Source organism: Salmo salar, unplaced genomic scaffold (genome assembly GCF_905237065.1).
Source record: "Salmo salar unplaced genomic scaffold, Ssal_v3.1, whole genome shotgun sequence".
Taxonomy (NCBI): domain Eukaryota; kingdom Metazoa; phylum Chordata; class Actinopteri; order Salmoniformes; family Salmonidae; genus Salmo; species Salmo salar.
The window spans coordinates 1-7,500 of record NW_025550860.1 but is presented as its reverse complement, the minus strand read 5'-3'; the positions used below and the strand labels follow the sequence as shown (position 1 = coordinate 7,500).

Sequence of the window (7,500 nt, the reverse complement as noted above, 5' to 3'; positions counted from 1 at the left end):
CACTCCGTACAGCCCCACAGGTACACTACACCTGACACTCCATACAGCCCCACAGGTACACTACACCTGTCACTCCATACAGCCCCACAGGTACACTACACCTGTCACTCCGTACAGCCCCACAGGTACACTACACCTGACACTCCATACAGCCCCACAGGTACACTACACCTGACACTCCATACAGCCCCACAGGTACACTACACCTGTCACTCCATACAGCCCCACAGGTACACTACACCTGTCACTCCATACAGCCCCACAGGTACACTACACCTGTCACTCCATACAGCCCCACAGGTACACTACACCTGTCACTCCATACAGCCCCACAGGTACACTACACCTGTCACTCCATACAGCCCCACAGGTACACTACACCTGTCACTCCATACAGCCCCACAGGTACACTACACCTGTCACTCCATACAGCCCCACAGGTACACTACACCTGTCACTCCATACAGCCCCACAGGTACACTACACCTGTCACTCCATACAGCCCCACAGGTACACTACACCTGTCACTCCATACAGCCCCACAGGTACACTACACCTGTCACTCCATACAGCCCCACAGGTACACTACACCTGTCACTCCATACAGCCCCACAGGTACACTACACCTGTCACTCCATACAGCCCCACAGATACACTACACCTGTCACTCCATACAAAGTGTCAGTCCCATGTTTCACGAGCTGAAATAAAAGATCCCAGAAATGTCTTGCAAATTTTGTGAGACAAATGTGTTTATATCCCTGTCGGTGAGCATTTCTCCTTTGCTAACCTTTATGTGGGTCATTTTGAAGAACATTTTGTTAGCAATGAAAACAAAAATAAATTTTTTGAATAAATTCCTTCAGTGGTATGGATATATTGAAGACATGTTTCACATATGGTGAGGACCATGAGAAGATCTGTTAGATTTTATGGCATTACTCAATGACATTGACCCCAATCTCTAATTCACTGTTGAACGTGACACTAAACGTGTTCATTACTTCGATATGTGGAATTGAGAAATCAATTGGAACCCTGTTTACAACTCTGTATAGAAAAGAAATGGACAGAAATACTCTATTACAGGGAGACAGCTTCCACCCTGAGCCATTAAAAAGAGGACTTCCAAGAAGCCAGTTTTTCAGACTGCCATTCTCCACAGAGGATTATCTAGAAAAAAACGGAGATGCACAATAGGTTTCTAAGAAGAGGCTATTCTCCACAATGTGTAGATGAAGCTCTTCATTTGGCATTAGGGGAAACGGATCAACTGCTACCAAAAAAAATGACTAACTAGGGCTCAAGGACTTTCTGGAATGTTCACCACCACATAGACTTTAACTCGTGCAAAGATGCTGTCAAGGAAACACTGGCTTGTTTTATAATGGGACCAGCAACAAACACCGGCTTGTTTTAAAATGGGACCAGCAACAAACACCGGCTTGTTTTATAATGGGACCAGCAAGGAACACTGGCTTGTTTTATCATGAGACCAGCAAGGAAGACTGGCTTGTTTTATCATGGGACCAGCAACAAACACTGGCTTGTTTTATAATGGGACCAGCAACAAACACTGGCTTGTTTTATAATGGGACCAGCAACAAACACTGGCTTGTTTTAAAATGGGACCAGCAACAAACACTGGCTTGTTTTAAAATGGGACCAGCAACAAACACTGGCTTGTTTTAAAATGGGACCAGCAACAAACACCGGCTTGTTTTATAATGGGACCAGCAACAAACACTGGCTTGTTTTAAAATGGGACCAGCAACAAACACTGGCTTGTTTTAAAATGGGACCAGCAACAAACACTGGCTTGTTTTAAAATGGGACCAGCAACAAACACCGGCTTGTTTTATAATGGGACCAGCAACAAACACTGGCTTGTTTTAAAATGGGACCAGCAACAAACACTGGCTTGTTTTATCATGGGACCAGCAAGGAACACTGGCTTGTTTTATCATGGGACCAGCAACAAACACCGGCTTGTTTTATAATGGGACCAGCAACAAACACTGGCTTGTTTTAAAATGGGACCAGCAACAAACACTGGCTTGTTTTATCATGGGACCAGCAAGGAACACTGGCTTGTTTTATCATGGGACCAGCAAGGAAATACCGGCTTGTTTTATCATGGGACCAGCAACAAACACTGGCTTGTTTTATAATGGGACCAGCAAGGAACACTGGCTTGTTTTATCATGAGACCAGCAAGGAACACTGGCTTGTTTTATCATGAGACCAGCAAGGAACACTGGCTTGTTTTATCATGAGACCAGCAACAAACACTGGCTTGTTTTATAATGGGACCAGCAAGGAACACTGGCTTGTTTTATCATGGGACCAGCAAGGAAGACTGGCTTGTTTTATCATGGGACCAGCAAGGAACACTGGCTTGTTTTATCATGGGACCAGCAAGGAAATACCGGCTTGTTTTATCATGGGACCAGCAACAAACACTGGCTTGTTTTATCATGAGACCAGCAAGGAACACTGGCTTGTTTTATCATGAGACCAGCAAGGAACACTGGCTTGTTTTATCATGAGACCAGCAACAAACACTGGCTTGTTTTATAATGGGACCAGCAAGGAACACTGGCTTGTTTTATCATGGGACCAGCAAGGAAGACTGGCTTGTTTTATCATGGGACCAGCAAGGAACACTGGCTTGTTTTATCATGGGACCAGCAAGGAAATACCGGCTTGTTTTATCATGGGACCAGCAACAAACACTGGCTTGTTTTATAATGGGACCAGCAAGGAACACTGGCTTGTTTTATCATGAGACCAGCAAGGAAGACTGGCTTGTTTTTTCATGGGACTCAGTTCTGCCAGCTGAATTTAAGAACTCACCAACTGCCAGGCTCTTTTACATCCTCTTCCGAATGGTAGCTATTAATGCAGAGGATGAGCACAGAGCAACAATATGAGGTGAAGTGTGAATGTTTCTGCCGCCCACATACAGGAAAACGGTTCCAAATAAATGACATTATTACGTGCTTCACCACCCATGTTATTTACATGATTAAATGTCCATGTGGGCTGTGCTATGTCTGTAAAACCTCTCAAACAGAGAATTAGTGAACGTAAAAGCATAATCAGTGGAAACGTCGGGGATTATCCTGTCGCAGTACATTTTAATGACCTAAAACATGACACGTCTACTTTTAGATTTTGTGGCTTTAGTGAAAGTTACGACATTTCCTAAAAGTCTTAATGATGAGATGCCTATGTATGTTATGTTGTAAACGTGAACATGAATTAATGCCACCACTTCAGCCTTTTCTGAGGTTTTTTTCCTGCACTGTACCCAGTGATTTATGAAAACGTACTTGATAGGTCGATGTCCTCCTTGTGGTTTTTACAGACTTGTTTAATACGTTTTATGTACACACATTATTTGAAAATGTATGAAATGCACATTGTTAAATTTGGTAACACTTGCTTTTTTTCTCTCGACTCCAACCCCATTAGATTCATTGAACGGAAATTATAAACACTCACAAAAGCTCTGACGAAGGCCTTGAGGCCGATACATGAAGCTTATTAAAGAGCAGTGATACTATCCAGAGCAGTGACCAGAGCAGTGATACTATCCAGAGTAGTGATACTATCCAGAGCAGTGATACTATCCAGAGCAGTGATACTATCCAGAGCAGTGATACTATCCAGAGTAGTGATACTATCCAGAGCAGTGATACTATCCAGAGCAGTGGTACTATCCAGAGCAGTGATACTATCCAGAGCAGTGATACTATCCAGAGTAGTGATACTATCCAGAGCAGTGATACTATCCAGAGCAGTGGTACTATCCAGAGTAGTGGTACTATCCAGAGCAGTGATACTATCCAGAGCAGTGGTACTATCCAGAGCAGTGATACTATCCAGAGCAGTGATACTATCCAGAGCAGTGATAATATCCAGAGTAGTGATACTATCCAGAGCAGTGATACTATCCAGAGCAGTGGTACTATCCAGAGCAGTGATACTATCCAGAGCAGTGATACTATCCAGAGCAGTGATACTATCCAGAGCAGTGATACTATCCAGAGCAGTGATACTATCCAGAGCAGTGACCAGAGCAGTGATACTATCCAGAGCAGTGGTACTATCCAGAGCAGTGATACTATCCAGAGCAGTGATACTATCCAGAGCAGTGATACTATCCAGAGCAGTGATACTATCCAGAGCAGTGATACTATCCAGAGTAGTGATACTATCCAGAGCAGTGATACTATCCAGAGCAGTGGTACTATCCAGAGTAGTGGTACTATCCAGAGCAGTGATACTATCCAGAGCAGTGGTACTATCCAGAGCAGTGATACTATCCAGAGCAGTGATACTATCCAGAGCAGTGATAATATCCAGAGTAGTGATACTATCCAGAGCAGTGATACTATCCAGAGCAGTGGTACTATCCAGAGCAGTGATACTATCCAGAGCAGTGATACTATCCAGAGCAGTGATACTATCCAGAGCAGTGATACTATCCAGAGCAGTGGTACTATCCAGAGCAGTGGTACTATCCAGAGCAGTGATACTATCCAGAGCAGTGGTACTATCCAGAGCAGTGATACTATCCAGAGCAGTGATACAATCCAGAGCAGTGATACTATCCAGAGTAGTGATACTATCCAGAGCAGTGATACTATCCAGAGTAGTGATACTATCCAGAGCAGTGATACTATCCAGAGCAGTGATACTATCCAGAGCAGTGGTACTATCCAGAGCAGTGGTACTATCCAGAGCAGTGATACTATCCAGAGTAGTGATACTATCCAGAGCAGTGTGGTGGTTTCTTATTTGTTACCATGCACCTGCAACAAAGGTAGCTCAGATTTGCGAGTGCCTTTAGAATTTTTAAAGTATCTGTGACCAACAGATGCATATTTGTATTCCCAATCCATAGATTAGGGCCAAATTAATTTATTTCAATTGACTGAATTCCTTATATGAACTGTAGCTCAGTAAAGTCTTTGAACTTGTTTTATGTTTTTGTTCTGTATAGATGCATGTATTGTCTGAGCTGTGAAGTGAGTGTTATGATGTCTCTGTGGTTGCAGCGCGTGTCGGTCCCTCTGTGCTTCGTCAGGCGAGGCCGGCCAGAGAAGGAGCGCGAGTGGCTTCCATCGAGACCGGACTAGCGGCTGCCGCAGCCAAACTCTCACACCAGGTTAGTTGGGAAGAGTGTTGTTGGGGGGGAAACTCACCAGGTTAGCTGGGAAGAGTGTTGTTGAATGGGGAAACTCACCAGGTTAGCTGGGAAGAGTGTTGTTGAGTGGGGGGACTCACCAGGTTAGCTGGGAAGAGCGTTGTTGAGTGGGGGGACTCACCAGGTTAGCTGGGAAGAGCGTTGTTGAGGGGGGGAAACTTTCCAGGTTAGCTGGGAAGAGTGTTGTTGAGGGGGGAAACTCACCAGGTTAGCTAGGAAGAGTGTTGTTCCTCTAGTCGTCTCACCTCAGGGTTATGTTCCTCTAGTCTCTCCTCAGGGTTATGTTCCTCTAGTCTCACCTCAGGGTTATGTTCCTCTAGTCTCTCCTCAGGGTTATGTTCCTCTAGTCGCCTCACCTCAGGGTTATGTTCCTCTAGTCTCTCCTCAGGGTTATGTTCCTCTAGTCTCTCCTCAGGGTTATGTTCCTCTAGTCTCTCCTCAGGGTTATGTTCCTCTAGTCTCTCCTCAGGGTTATGTTCCTCTAGTCTCTCCTCAGGGTTATGTTCCTCTAGTCTCACCTCAGGGTTATGTTCCTCTAGTCGTCTCTCCTCAGGGTTATGTTCCTCTAGTCGTCTCTCCTCAGGGTTATGTTCCTCTAGTCTCTCCTCAGGGTTATGTTCCTCTAGTCTCACCTCAGGGTTATGTTCCTCTAGTCGCCTCTCCTCAGGGTTATGTTCCTCTAGTCTCACCTCAGGGTTATGTTCCTCTAGTCTCTCCTCAGGGTTATGTTCCTCTAGTCTCTCCTCAGGGTTATGTTCCTCTAGTCTCACCTCAGGGTTATGTTCCTCTAGTCTCTCCTCAGGGTTATGTTCCTCTAGTCTCACCTCAGGGTTATGTTCCTCTAGTCTCTCCTCAGGGTTATGTTCCTCTAGTCTCTCCTCAGGGTTATGTTCCTCTAGTCTCTCCTCAGGGTTATGTTCCTCTAGTCTCTCCTCAGGGTTATGTTCCTCTAGTCGTCTCACCTCAGGGTTATGTTCCTCTAGTCTCTCCTCAGGGTTATGTTCCTCTAGTCTCTCCTCAGGGTTATGTTCCTCTAGTCTCACCTCAGGGTTATGTTCCTCTAGTCTCTCCTCAGGGTTATGTTCCTCTAGTCTCTCCTCAGGGTTATGTTCCTCTAGTCGCCTCTCCTCAGGGTTATGTTCCTCTAGTCTCTCCTCAGGGTTATGTTCCTCTAGTCTCTCCTCAGGGTTATGTTCCTCTAGTCGCCTCACCTCAGGGTTATGTTCCTCTAGTCGTCTCTCCTCAGGGTTATGTTCCTCTAGTCTCTCCTCAGGGTTATGTTCCTCCTAGTCTCTCCTCAGGGTTATGTTCCTCTAGTCGCCTCACCTCAGGGGTTATGTTCCTCTAGTCTCACCTCAGGGTTATGTTCCTCTAGTCGCCTCTCCTCAGGGTTATGTTCCTCTAGTCTCTCCTCAGGGGTTATGTTCCTCTAGTCTCTCCTCAGGGTTATGTTCCTCTAGTCTCTCCTCAGGGTTATGTTCCTCTAGTCTCTCCTCAGGGTTATGTTCCTCTAGTCTCTCCTCAGGGTTATGTTCCTCTAGTCGCCTCACCTCAGGGTTATGTTCCTCTAGTCTCTCCTCAGGGTTATGTTCCTCTAGTCGCCTCACCTCAGGGTTATGTTCCTCTAGTCGTCTCTCCTCAGGGTTATGTTCCTCTAGTCTCACCTCAGGGTTATGTTCCTCTAGTCTCACCTCAGGGTTAGGGCTCTGGGGTTCTGTGTTAATATTTGTTTTTCCCAGAAGGAGCAGCAGAAGACCAAGAAAAAGCAGAAGAGCACAAAAAAGAAGCCCCCTGCTGCCGTGAGGGAGGAGGAGGAGGAAGATGAGGAGCCAGTGAGGAAGCTGAGCAGGGACAGCAGTTCTCCAGAACCTGACGCGGGCCGGGACTCCGAGCCAGGTCAAACCGACCATGAATACTCCTCTGGGGCAGGAGGGAAGCAGGCTGTGGGGCCCCAACCGCTGGCACCTGGAGTCTTCCTTACGCAGAGACGACCCTCAACGTTTTCATCATCTCACAACAATAACAACAACAACACGGCCAAGGGGGAGCGAGGAGCCGGAGGAGGAGGAGGAGGAGGAGGAGCGGGAGGAGCAGGAGGAGCGGGAAAAGGTGACGCAAAGGGCGAAGGTAAGTGATTTCGTCCACAGGGGAATACCACACATGCATTCCGTGAATGTTGGTTGGTGTGGTAAAGTTCAGTAAAGAGCCTTTCAAGTAATTTTACGCCTCACCGCTAACAAGATTAACTGTTGCTTTCCATTGATACTAAATGGTCCTTCTAGCCG

The 7,500-nt window shown here is 46.1% G+C and overlaps 1 long non-coding RNA gene across 1 annotated transcript in view; it reads left to right on the top strand.

Annotated features, from left to right (window-relative positions):
- Positions 1-7,341, top strand: part of LOC123740070 (uncharacterized) — an 8,618-nt gene extending 1,277 nt beyond the window's left edge. The window contains exons 2-3 of the long non-coding RNA XR_006768127.1: positions 5,067-5,176; positions 6,955-7,341. This is a non-coding gene — a long non-coding RNA (uncharacterized lncRNA). The remainder of the gene's footprint in view (positions 1-5,066; positions 5,177-6,954) is intronic.
- Positions 7,342-7,500: the final 159 nt, after the last annotated feature.